The sequence below is a fragment of the Artemia sp. Qi Xiang Cuo genome, chromosome 17 (genome assembly GCF_049724085.1).
Source record: "Artemia sp. Qi Xiang Cuo chromosome 17, ASM4972408v1, whole genome shotgun sequence".
Lineage (NCBI taxonomy): Eukaryota > Metazoa > Arthropoda > Branchiopoda > Anostraca > Artemiidae > Artemia > Artemia sp. Qi Xiang Cuo.
The window spans coordinates 39,768,979-39,783,531 of NC_142810.1; the positions used below are offsets into that span (position 1 = coordinate 39,768,979).

At 34.6% G+C, this 14,553-nt stretch overlaps 1 protein-coding gene across 1 annotated transcript in view; it reads left to right on the forward strand.

Annotated features, from left to right (window-relative positions):
* Positions 1-575: 575 nt before the first annotated feature.
* Miro (mitochondrial Rho GTPase) overlaps positions 576-14,553 on the forward strand; it is a 71,925-nt gene continuing 57,947 nt past the window's right edge. Inside the window, exon 1 of the mRNA XM_089103675.1 lies at positions 576-702. The gene's annotated coding sequence lies outside the window, so the exon portion shown is untranslated. The remainder of the gene's footprint in view (positions 703-14,553) is intronic.

Genomic DNA, 14,553 nt, shown 5'->3' on the forward strand with positions numbered 1-14,553 from the left:
ACAATGTGATAAAATGCAAATATAAATACAATAAACACGCAATTTTGTGTGCTGTTTTGAATGATGATAAATCCGTTTTGTTTCTGCTTCCATTTTATTTTTCGCTGTACTAGGATACGGTACTTGACTTGACTACAGTAAAGTCAGCTATAGATCACGACTAGATACTTGGACTTCTTATATTCCTTTCAAAACGTTTAGATAAAATGGAGAAAAAACTTTAACTAAACATTGGATGCAGTCAACTAGAGTTCAGTTAAAGATCTAAACAGTCAAAATAAATACCTGCAAATTTCAAGTAGAGCATTACCTTTCAAGCTAAGAAAAGAATGATAATCATTATCTAACTTCTTATTTAGAGGCTGATTTCCTAACTTTATTTAAAATACATTTGAAAAATTATAAGATAATATGTTTATCGATCGAAGGAGAACTGACAATGATGTGTAAATGGCGTAAGAATGGCGCGCACAAATTTTTGACTTGCACACGCTTTTAATAGCTTGCACACTGTTTTGGCCTTGATTTGCACACTTTTTTGACGTCGGCAGTTCGCAACCCTGCATCCTGTCTATTGGCAATCTGAATTAAGATTCTGCGTAATTCAAATCTTACCAATATTTTCCAGGAACACTCTGCTGCTAGGAAGTTGTCCATCAGATCCAAGAAAACGAAAAATTAAATATAACCACATCAGATTTGGTAAATAATTATTCAATACTGAATACAAGCTGGAAAATTGCAGCCTAGGTAGTGACAACACAAAAGGCCAAGGCTAGGTTTAATTTCAACCCAAGATGCTTTCATATATTGCCTAAGGATATAGTCTGTCAAACTTAAACAAAACAAGAAGAAAATTCTAGACAAGTAACTTTTTTCTATCTTGTAATGCTGTCAGGGAAATTAAAGTTTCAGGGATGGATCAACATAGGCCTATTAAAGTAGCCTAGCATAGGTCTATGTTGTGAGCAGGAAGTTTCAAAGATATAGGCCTACAAGTACTTTTCCTGGATTTAGAAAATTATTGACATGGATTAAAATTCTACTCAAATAAAAGGAATTATATTTCCAAAACTAGCCTGAAACCAGAGCAAAATAAACAAGAAATTAAGGTAGCATAGACTATTATGCTGCTTTGTCAAAATTCCATTAGGTATACACCTGTCAAGTAGGCAAATTCCTAAGACTTGGGAATCAGAAGAGGATTAACATAGCAACTTCACAATACCTTCTCAGAATATGTTTTTGGCCCTGGACTCATTACTGAAAGTTTCAGTTTCCTAGCCTAACCCCTTTCCAAGATAGCAAAAAGTAGCTTAGGCTATCTGAAGTTTTACCCTGGATATTTTTGAGTTTACACAACAAAGCTGGTTTGCAATAGAACAAAGAATTAAAATAAAAGCAGTGAAAGTAATTTAGGCTATACCCATTTTCATGGTTACAGTTGTGACAATTCACCCCCTGATGGTCCCTTGTATAACCTTTGGACATGTAGGCTATGAAACTTAAAGAAAACAATGAAAGGCTGATTTATATTACAAAACAAAGACATGCAGCATATTTATATTAATTAGATTATCATATTTTTCTGTTATTATTCACATGTTCAGCTCATTTAAAATAGTATTTTATCTTATATTCAAACCAATCAGTCAGACTAGATATTCTTGAGTCTACACAACATAACTGGTTTGCAATAGAATAAAAAATTAAAACAACAACAAATAAATATAGCTCCTTGAAGTTGGATTGTCTCTGACCTCCCTGTATCTTAGAAAACATGGTACTGGTGTAATATGTGGGCACTGTGAAGAAGTCAAGTTTGGTTAATGCTAAATAAAATCAGATGAATATATAATATTTCAGAAACAAATTTGGGCTATATATATTTGCACATTAGGGGAGGGGTATAGCTTAGCATATATTAAATATGTAACCTAACCTAGATACCTCCCCCCCCTAAACTCCATAAAACAATTGTTTAAATATTGTAACTCATTAAGAAACCACAGCTTTGCAATAATTTATCAATAGTGGTTCAAGTTCTTTATTACTCAATAAAAAATGTTTTGATAAAACTATCAAATTAATGGCCCACAGTGGAAATAACTCATGTGTGGGTTTATATACACTCAACAATAAATAAATAATACTATCTCCAGATACTGGAATAAAAAGATTGCTCTTCAACTCTCTGTATGGCAACATTTGCAATAATTTATCCATAGTGGTTCAAGTTCTTTATTACTCAATAAAAAATGTTTTGATAAAACTATCAAATTAATGGCCCACAGTGGAAATAACTCATGTGTGGGTTTATATACACTCAACAATAAATAAATAATACTATCTCCAGATACTGGAATAAAAAGATTGCTCTTCAACTCTCTGTATGGCAACAACAAACAAAATCCAAATAAAATCAAAATAACCAAATAAATAAAGTGAAATGAGGAGCATCCACCCCAGAAAATAAAGCAAATGAATAATTACTGATTAAGTGATTCATTAATCTAATTTTATTATTAACCAACAAATTATTCAAATCTACAAAACTATGAAATTTATTCCAATTATATATAATACTATGACTTGGTGAAAAACAGGACCTTTCAGATTTTATTAAAGCCTGACAGACTACAGAACTGCCATGGGTCCATTATGCATGCAAAACCTGATTATCATCCTGAAAAAAATTATTATACAAATAAAAATACTCAGCAAAAGACCTTGAATGTGTTTAATCATATAAAGAACAGAAGGGAAAGGATCTAGTGGAAGGATATTTAAAATTTGATGCATACTTTTTGTTGACAATTTACCAGGGTGAGAAAATAGGCTAGGCAGGCAATTTTTCAATAGATGCAGAGCTTTATTTTGTTGCCTCTGAAGAGAAAGAATATGAGATTTTAAAGTATCTGCAAATAGCCTGTGACAGGTTTTGTGACTGATTTCCTGGATACAGTATATAACAATGCCCATAAAATGCACCAGTACTGAAAAGACAAAAAAGTTTTTGAAGATATGCCACCAAACTGATAGCTGGCATGTGAGATCTTTCTTATCCTGTTCAACAAGGTAAATTGAAACTCTCAACACTTATATAGGCCTACAGGAGAAGACATGGTGGTGCCATTCTAACCTACAAGCTTATAAAGACCAACATGCTCCCAGTGCTATTTCCCATTGTTAATTCAAGAACCAGAGGTCATCAGCTGGAACATCAGCAGTCCACTCTAACTAGGGTCTGCACTCAATTATTTTCCTCAAGAATTGTCAATGATTAGAACAAACTCTCTGATGACACATTTACTGCTGATTCTGTTGACATTTTCAAATGAAGGCTGGATGCTGAGTGGTCCTCACAAAAGTGGAAACTTGACTGGGAAGCTACTAATCAGCCAAGTTTACCTGGTCACTGAACAAAACAAAAAATAACTTATCAATCAACCCTGAAGCTTCACAAAAATAATCCCTAGATTGCTCTAAGCTGCAATTTAAGGCTAAGGGCAAGAAAACCAAAGTTTCTCCTAATCATGTGAAATACATTAAATTGCAGCTTGGAGCAAATTTAAGGACTTTAATCCTTGTAATGCCCTATTAAAATTGAAGCGCTTGTTCAGCACTTGTCTGATGAACTTCACCTTGGGGAGCATTGCTTGCAAGTGAAATATGAAATAGAATTTAGACTCTTGTGATAATATCTCTGGACTGTTATTTATAAATGATTATTGATTGTGATTTGGATTACTGAAGCAGGAATACATAAGCAGTGTCTATATGTCTTGAAATTTAAATCTGTAATAGAGGATTTTTATTTATATATTTTTCATATGGATAACCTTGAAACCAGATGCTTAACTATGCAATTGGTATTTAATGTGACATTTGAGAAATAAGTATGAATCATTTCACTGAATGAATATCTGTTTTCATTCAGCATTACTTGCAAGTGAAATATGAAATAGAATTTAGACTCTTGTGATAATATCTCTGGACTGTTATTCATATATGATTATTGATCGTGATTTGGATCACTGAAGCAGGAATACGTAAGCAGTGTGTGGGAGGACTGAAATTTTTGAAAAATGAATGACTCAAACGGAGTGACTATAGCTTTAACTGAGGCTATGCCTGAGGGTACAGCCAGTGCTCAGTTTATACAGGAAATTAATTTTGAGCTAGATCTGATACCACGATTAATTGAGGCTACTGAAAAGACTTTGCCGGAAGTTTTAGTGAAGGTTACATCAGTTGAAAGCCAGTTTTCTTCTTTGAACCAAAAACTATCTGACAATGCCAAAGCTTGTGAAGAGATGAAAGGAGAAATTGAGATGCTTTGGAAGAATTTACAAGCAGCTACCATGTGGGCTGACACATTTGATAAAGAACTGAGAAGATTTAATGTTGTCCTATATAACTTCGAACCTATTAATCCTGCTATATATATATGCTGAAGCAAGAAATAATTATGGTTCTTAATAAGTGTATACCAAATTTAAATCTGAACTGTTGTGACATCAAAGACATGTTCAGAATGCGTGCAGGACCAGTCTTACTAAAGATGAACTCTGTTGAATTTAGCAGGTTAATTCTTAAGTCTAATCCCCTTTTAAAGAAGAATGGGCTGTCGGCTGCCCCTGATGCCAGGCAAAGGAAAGCCCATAAAAACCTTAAACCAGACTTAGAGTATGCTTTGTCAAAACACCACCAAGCTAGGCTTAGGGGTGAAAAGTTATACATAGATGGCAGAGTGTTTGTTTATGACTTTCCTTTGGAATGTGTTAAGTAAGTAACCACCAGCTCCTGTGAAGTGAACAAACAGGGGCCTCCTTGAAACAGGTCAGCAGAAACAAGAGAAGTTGAACTAGCTAAAGAACTGGCTAGCAAAAAAATGGACATTTCCATTGCTGGCAGAGTGGTGTCTGAAAGTTCTGAGAGTGATAGTCAAGCCGAGAGTGATATTGAGATGGTGATCGAATTTAATATACGTGATCTGGAACCACATTTCTCAAAAGGGGCTCCATGTCCTGTCTGGAATTCTCCAATAGTTGCAAAAAATACTGAAAAGCAAAAAGCCTGGGAGGTCATAAGCCTGGATGATCAAAATTGTATTGATGCCCATAATGTTGCAAGAAAGGACTCTAGAACTGGTGGCAGAAGAGCTAACTACAGAGGTCAGTCAAGGAGCACCAGAGCTGCATCATCAAAAGATTATTATAGACTTTCATACTTACCTGATGAGTCAGAAACGCCCTTTGTCCTGCCAACACATGACCAGCTTGTTCTAAATGAATAGAGACAGTGTGGTCATGTTAACCATATGCGATTAATCACATGGAATGTCCAGGGTGTGAGAAATAAGGTTGAACAAGTACTGAAGGACCTAGGTGGTGTTGATATTATTGCTCTTGTGGAGTCATGGCGTAGTGATGATACAGTGCCTTATTTTGAAGGATACTGGGTAGAAAATGTGGCGCATAAACCAGCAAAGAATATGAAATATTATGGAGGTATTTTGTTGTTAATTAAGCTAGGTTGTTTCTGTAAACATTCTCAAATTTCTAGTGTATCAGAGAATATTATATGGGTTGGGATTCATCTTGTTAGTGGTAAAAGTTTGATTTTAGGTGCTGTGTATATTCCCCCTCAGAATAGTTTGTATGTAGTAGAAGTGACATGGGATTTATTAGAGGAGGGGCTTAGGCAATTGCAATCACGTTTTGATAAGGATTATTTTTTGGTGGTGGGGGGACTTTAATGCTTATATGGGAATATGTAAGGAGATTAATCAAGTTTCATTTGTTGATATGCAGGACCTGATACCTGATATTTATAAGACATCTAGAAGGAGCAAAGATATTGAAAGAAGGGTTAATTGTTGGGGTAAAAAGCTTCTGGATCTGTGTTCAAACAATGCATTAGTGATTGGAAATGGAAGAGTTGGGAAGGATGGGGAGGAGGTTGAGTTTACCTGTCTGTCTGGGACAAACCCTAGTGTAATTGATTATGTTTTGGTTGGTATTGAGCTCGTGGCCCTGACAGTTGATGTTGAGGTTCTTAGGGTCATAGGCTCTGACCACTTACCAGTTGAGATTAAGATTTGCCTTGGAAGAGCAGTTCCAAAGAATAAAAAAGGTGATAGTCCTACTAGTAGGATTACAAAGGATCTTTGTTTTTCAGGGAAGTTTTTAAAGAGTGAATGGAGTAAAGAGGAGCTGGAGTTGATGAAAGAGGAGTTTTTGAGGCCTGAAATAATTGAGAAATTAAAATGCAAATACAAAGTTTAGAAATACCACTTTTTATTAAGATAAGGAACATATCCTGCCAAGTTTCTGCTTAACAGGAAATTGAGAAATAACCACTTCCTAGCTATTGCGTTGGTTGGGTAAAGGAAGGTGTGGTTGATCAAAATATATAAAAGATACATTTTATGGGAAGGGGGAGACTGATACTAACTTTATGCTGGACTGACCTCTGGTCCATTGTTTTAGAAATACCTTGGAATTTTGTTGGATCATTGTTAGTGTCTAAGTTTCCTATTATATATTATTGTAGTTTTCCGAGACTTGTGGTCTACTTGGGACAGCCAGTCCCAGTAGAAAATATATATCTGGTATTATTATATGTTAATTGAATAAAAGTATTGTGTTATAGCCAACCTCTCTACAATCTACCTTTAGCCTCTCAAATATACCCAGCTGGTACACCTCATTAGTCCAGTCATAGCCTAAGGCACGCTACCAAAGTTTAATTACCCTAGGGCCATAGTTTATCTCTCCTATAAAAGGAGAATAAAGGCATCTGCCACTACATCACCATAAATACCATGAGAACCACGTTACCACAACTGGTGGCATTGCAGATAAACTGGGTTGAGAGGGCTAGATAAAAATAGTAGATTGAAATAAAATGGCTTTACCAGAGAAAAAAATGACTTCCCTATCAACAGTACTTGAAATTGCAAAAATTATACCCGAATACACGGGAATTTCAGATGTAGATGAGTTTATTGAAAAATTGAAAATTTTGGAGAAAATAACTGAATCGTTTGAGGATAATGTCAAAGAGCAATGCATTGCAGCCAGATTAAAGGGAAGCGCCCTTAAACATTTTGAGGCAATTAAGGAAAAAGAGCCCAAGGACATCAATACTCTAATTGAATCTTTTAAAACAAGGTTCATAGAGACCAGCATCTCCGAGAGGCTAAGAGCAGTGGTAGTGACATTCAATACATCAACTAGTATCAGGGAATATGCTGACAAAATTTGTTGATCTGTATGCTTACAATTAGAGAAAGGTGGAAATGACGAGACAGTACAGAAAGTACAGCTACATACGCTTACCCAGGGGTTACCAAAAAAGCTATTAAGACTAATATTATCACGGAAACCTGAAAATTTAGAGCAGGCTATAATCCTAGTAGAAACAGAGGTAAAAATTGACGAGGCTATGAAAAAGTTTGATCAGATGTCAATAAATAATACAGGAGTCCAAGAAAGTATAAAATATGAAAGGGGACAGAAACGGGTGAACTTTGAGGAGCCAAATCGTGAACCAAAAAGGCGCGACGGAGGCCGAGGGTCGCCATCTATGGAAATAGCTGACAGATTCCACAACCTTGAGAGATTAGCAGCAAATAACTATAAAAAACATGGGCACCGTCCCCCACCAAAGACAGATAGTTTGGGACCAACAATGACAGATCAAAAATATTTAGAAGTAACCAGGAAAAAACAAACAATTTAAGAGGAAATTTAATTGCTATTATTGTGGCAAACCAAACCACTATGCAGCAGATTGCTGGCATAGAATATGCAAAGAAGGCCAGATGTACAAGACAAGACACCAGTTCAGAAAACAGGGGGGCAGAAATTTAGGAAGGTAGGGAACACATAATACTTGGCAAACACCTAGTAATATTCCTGAATTTAGGCCTAGAAGGCAAATGGTTAACAATACCCGGGGTCAAAGTAGCAACGCTGAAGAAAACTGGGATAACCCCAGAAAATATTGGCCAAACAGTGGGCATTTAAACAGAGAAACCAGCCTGTAATGGGTGACAGAGCTGCTTCCTTACAAAGACCCCTGTATAGTTAAGAATGTTATGATACAAATGCCAATAATAATAGTCTACCTTTTTTGCATTGTTTTAAAATTGAGTGTTTTCAAAATTTACCATGCTTACTAGATACGGGTGCATCAAAATCATTAGTTCAAGAGGGAGTTTTTAAGAGGTTCCCTCCTAGTGTCAAAAATCGCGTAAGCAGATGCCAGAATACTCTGACATCAGTAACAGGACACAGGCTGACAATCTTGGGGGAATGTCCATTAAAATTTAGCACAGGGGATAAAGAAATAACAGTAATGCTGATAATATGCAAGCAGCTACCATTTCCTTGTATTCTAGGAGTAGATGCCATCAGGAAATATGGGATCGTATGGGAACCCATATCTGATACAATAACCATAAACCAGGCAAATGAAACTAGTGGCCAAATTTGCGTAACAACAGATAAAGAGAGTGACGATTCGAATTATAACCTGAAAATAAGTTGCAAAGTCACAATAGAAGAGGAAACAACAGATCAAGTTCTAGCGACATTAAATACAAAAGAAGGAAACGTTAAAACAATGGACGCCATGATAGAAGGATACACCCTAAAAGAATACTCCATGATTTTCGTGGAAAATCAAGTTATTAAAACTGAAGATGGTATCACATACTTAAAACTATCAAACCTAAGTAATAATAAAGTAAAACTGAACCAAATAGAACTTGGATCAGTGGAAAAGATTTCAAATTCAGAAATAAAATCTCTAAACAGTCCAGAATTAAGCGTAATTTCACTAGCCACGAACAATTATCCTCATTAAAATCGCAACCACAAGAAAAGTATGGAATGTTGAAAACGGATTTTTTGCAAAAAATTGATTTAAAACATTTACGGGAAAACGTAAAAACCTGGGTGGAAAATATTCTTTGGCGTTTTAGATGGACTTTCGCAAGACACAAAGCGGATTACGGATTAACTCACTTAATCACGCACAAAACATCAACAGAGGGCCCTCCAATTAAAAAGTCACCATATAAAACACCTTATCATTTAAAACCATGGCTGGAAAGCCAAATAAAGGAAATAGAAGATCAGGGAATAATTAAAGAAAGTGTTAGCGACTGGTGATTTCCTCTAGTAATAGTCAGAAAAAAAGATAACACCTGGAGATTATGTATAGATTTTAGAGCACTAAATACCGTCACAGTAAAAGACGTCACGAAACTACCAAGAATTGATACGATTTTGGATTAGCTGGGAGGTACAAAATAATAAACTAATTTTGACTTAATAGCAGGACATTGGCAAATCGCTTTAGATTCACAGACAAAGCATAAGGCAACAGTTATTGTAGAAGATGGAAGACCGTTTTCACTTGAACGTATGCGTTTCGTCTTATCATTTATTCCAAATTGTGTTAGCTAAATAATGAATTTGGTACTGAAGGATAACGAACCAGGAAGGAAAAAGATACCTTGGCTTATTTAGATGATGTAATTTTGTTTAATGAAAACCTGGAAGACCACTTGGTCGGACTTAGAAAAATACTGGAACAGTTTGAAAAAGCAAGCTTAAAATTAAAACCAGAAAAGTTAAAAATAGTAGTGCCAAAATCAGTCTTTCTTGGACACCTGATAAACCAAGGTACTATTTCACCAACTAGAAAAGTTTACAGTCATAGAAAATTTACAGCCTCCTAAAGATCAAAGAAACTGCAGATCAGTTTGTGGTCTTTTAAGTTATTTCAGACAATATATTAAAAATTATACAACAATTGCACAACCTTTTACAAACCTTTTTAAAAAATCAGGTAAATTCGAATGTCCAGCGGACGCAATACAAGTGCTGGATGAAATAAAAAGGCAATTATTACAGGCACCAATACTTAAACTACCAGGTTTGTCACAAGATTTCTGTTTACAAACAGATACTTCGGGGTACAATATTGGAGCCATAGTATTAAACATAAATTCAGAAGGAGTAGAATCAATAGTCCAATACGCCAGCAGGTCACTGTCGGAGGCAGAGAGAAAATATTCAACAGTTGAAAGGGAATGTTTAGCAGTTGTTGTTTTTACAGAATATTTTCGACAATTTTTACTTGGAAAAAATTCATTTTACGCGTAGATCAAAAATCCCTAATTTGGCTATATACGATGCAAAATACTTCAGCAGGACTGACACGGTGGATACTACGTCTGCAAGCATATTCATATACCCCAATATATATAAAGGGCCATACAAACATAAAACCAGACTATTTGTCACAAAATCCTGATACGGAAGGAAATTTGATAACAACCATCCAGAACAAACTGGAAGGGCTAGACATACTATTTAATGAAAATATTTCGAATCATCAGGATAAAGATGATTTTTGTTTAGCGATGAAATCCTTTTTATCAAAGGAAACGGAACTGCAAGAGCACTTTAAACATTTTTTGAAGGACTTAGATAATTTTGATCTTGATGAAAGTAAAAATCTTTTGGTAAGATATCACAGACCATCGCAAGAATATAGAAAAATTGACTTAAGAATTATTCCAGTAATTCCAAAATCATTGGAATGAGAAATTGTACAGATGGTAAACCCAAAGAGTGGCTGTCACATAGGAGAAGCGAAAACTATGGGGAGGCTAAGAGGAAATTTTTATTTTCCAAAAATGTACTCGAAAGTAAAAGCTTTCATACAAAGTTGCCAAGAATCTGCCAAACAAAAGTCGCCACCAAAGACCCCTAGGGCTGATTTAGGTCTCTACCCCACCCTTTCAGGGGTTGGAGCATTAATGTCAATAGACATTTGGGGAACAGGAGGAAGTTCACCAGTTTCCAGGAAATGCAACAGGTGTGTACTAACCGCAGTTGACCATTTTAACTCATACCTATACGCTTTTCCAATTAAAGACGAAAAGACAAAAACCATTGTAAAAGTTTTAGTCAACCACCTCCTTTTGGAACAAGTAATTTTTCCTAGAATTTTACTTAGTGACAAATGGGCCATGTCTTAAAGCCAAAATATTAGACGAAATTACGGAATATCTGGGGGTTAAACGATGGTTTACCTAGTCTTATACGGCAGCCGCTAATGGAAAGGTTGAACGCAAACATAAGGAATTAGCTTACATGCTAGGGATACAGGCAAGAGAGGAAAAATGCAAATTGGGATGAACATTTACCATTCGTAGTCTTTGCAATAAATACGGCTTTTTCACGTTCTTTAAAAGAAACGCCATTTTTTTACAACATCTAAGAGATCCCAGAATTTTTTTAGATGAAATACAAAATGATAGAATATATTATAACCTATACCAATATAAGCAAAAAATGGTAAAGCGAATGAAAAAAGCTATGGAACAAGTTAAAGAAAATTTGGAAGATACGAAAACAGAACAAAAAAGAAAAATACGACAAAACAAGCAAAAATAAGACAAATTATTGTTTAGGAGACTTGGTTTACGTATACAAAACCAACCTGGAAGGGACAAAAAAGTTAAAACCGAAATGGGATGGGCCCTACAGGATTGTAAAAATTCCACCAAATAACTTAACATATGCTCTAAAGAGTTATTATTATAAAAAGGAAGAAGTAGTACACCGTAATAGAATTAAAAAAGGATTTTTTTTAAAACCTTGGAAATCAGAGCCTATTCCTTCAGAAGAAGAAATAGAGGAAACAATTTCACCAGTATATATCAAAAGACCATATGAATTTTATGACCTTTTTAACGACCACAACGGTTGGGAGGAGTGGAAGGAGTATTTAGCCCAGTCTTGGCTACAAACTCTCCACAGCAAACAAGTGAAAAAGGGAAATATTCGATGCTCATTAGAAAATAGCAATTAAGAGCCTCAAACACAACCTAAGGGTTTAAAACGTGATAAACCAAAGGTGAAATCCAAAGAGGAAGAAAAATTGGAAGGAACCAATGAATTATCTGATCTTCATACATTAGACTCACCTACAGTCTTAACACAAAAATGGCTTATGGAACAAACGCCATCTACCATACGCGAGCTAACAGAATGTGACACCAATAATTCATTTACAGAAACAGATACAACTAAACCTGGGCCATCGTTAAGAAAACCCTTCTTAAGAGAGAAATTATGGAGAAAAGTAAAGAAACCATAAGGACAGCGACAAGCTCTTTTGTCTGCAACACAAGCAGGTAAATAACTTATCAAAAAGGCCAAACATAATGAAAAACAAAGATTACAGATATTTGACGAGGCAACAAAACCGCGCTCGAATTCAGAGCCTTTTAAACTACACTATAGAGACCACGCAAAAACTTGTAAATATTATAAAGAAGAGAAACAAAAATTTGGAGTCCAAAATTCAGACCAGGAAACGGAGAAAGGGAGGACAAGCGTGGCTCCCAGCCGATTAATATTTGAATAAAATTAAATGATAACGGGAAAAAATAAACGAGTAAAGAGCCTCTAAAGAAATATCTATATTTTAATAATGTCAAAATTTCCTTCATAATATATCAAATAAATACGGTCTGCTAGTAGAAATCAAATAGATTGAAGTAAATAGTCCCTTATATCCCAATTATTCGACAAATAGATTGTACCATTAAAAGCCAACAGAAACCTTATCACGGAAACAATTACACAGTGGCGTTACAGTTAAAGTTATTAATAGTTGACTCATAACTTTTAACTGGTGTAGTGAAAATAACTGAATTATAAATATTCAGAACCAGAATTAAAAGGCGATTCTTTTAATATGTATATTGGAAAAAAATATTTTTTTGGGTGCTTAAAAAAAAGAAAAAATCGTTTATTTTTGACGGGAACTAAAAAAATAATAACAGAAAAATACAACCAGAGTTCACATTAAGTGCCGGCTATGTATAAAAGCTAGCTGTAATCTTAATATAATTACTTATAGTTTAATATAATAATTTTTGGTAAAAAGAAAAAAAAAATTAAAGACAATAATTAAGCGCGATAGAGATTTAAGCGAAACTTAGAATAAGCTTAGAAAGCAAAAAAAAGTGCGAGGTAAAAGAAACGAAAAGCAATATAAAAATAAATTATAACCTAAAAACTTACCAGGAGGTAAAAGCCAACGACAAAATGCATTAAAAAAAAACTCATCGTCACAAGCAAACCACAGTATTTAAAGAAAATAATTTTTTCTGTAGAAATGTATTGTATCTGGCAAAATAAGCTGGCACAGAAGATTTTTAATTTCAATAAGCGGTTTTCATCTGTGTCAACCTAGACACCTTATTCTCAAGCCGATGAACCGTAACATAAACTAAACCTATCCACTTTTTTTTGAAAATAAAATATAACATTACACAACAAAAAAAACTTGCAGTAATGAACAGAAAATTCATTCAGACAACTTTCCCAGATTTAAGCTTGTCAATAAACTACAGATAGTGAAAATTGTATTCAAAGTTATGTAGCCTTGCAAAGGGAATTGTTGTCTCTCTTTGGCAAATAAAATAAGATCGTAATTAAAACTAAAATAGAATCTGTAACCAGTATGTCGTAAAAATTGCATTTTTATAAAGAAATGTGAACTAGCGAATGCAGGGCAAAACTTAATTAAGAGTGTTCTGAAAATCAGCTGAAAAAAAATACAGTACTTTTCTAACACGAACACTTTCGGACGAAGAAATTTAAATAGTTTTAAAAAAAATACAGGTTGCAACAATAGACACCCCCCCCCCCTCTTAAAAGAAAAAAAAAATGAATTTGACCCTAGAATGGCAATCAGCATAGACATGTAAAAATTATGGAATAAAACAAGAAACATATAAATATAGGCTTAAAAGAGACCTATAATACTGAAAAAGCTGAAAAGGACTTGAAAAAAACCCTTAGGCTTAATTGAAGTAAATAATAAAAAAAATATAAGCCAGACGAAATTAAAAGGAAAAGAAATTCAACGGAGTCAGTTAAACTCTGTTATACATGCTTATTGAACTTGCCGAACGAAACTAGTATGAAAATTGTACTAATCAAGTACAAAATAAGTAGCATTACTTCGGAGCCACCGTTAAAAGTGGTTAACTTGGGCCGAGATTAATAGAAATATTGGAGAAATGCTCCAAGTAGACAGGAAATTTTTTTTATGTCGTTGTTGTTTTAAAAAAAATGACTAACATGGCATGAAAAATTAAAAGTAGGCACATAATAGCCTTAAGGACCTAAGTTGAAGTTGAAATTTAAGACAAGACCACTAAAAGTTGGGAAGTTAAACTGAAAATAGTCCTTGTCACTTGTATGTAAAAAAATAAATTACTGTGTGCCACGAAGGCCAGGTATATGTTCTGCAGAAGGGCCACTTTGTTTGATAACAGAATAGCCCAATAGGAAACTGTGGCCACAAATCAAAAAAAAGTGTGGCAATAGTATACGATATAATTAATTATTGTGTGTGCAGGTTCATAATAGTCCTTTTAGCTGTAGCTGATGACAAGAGAACTTAGAAACGCTATAAGAGATACCAGAAGGCAGTCTTGGTAAGCAA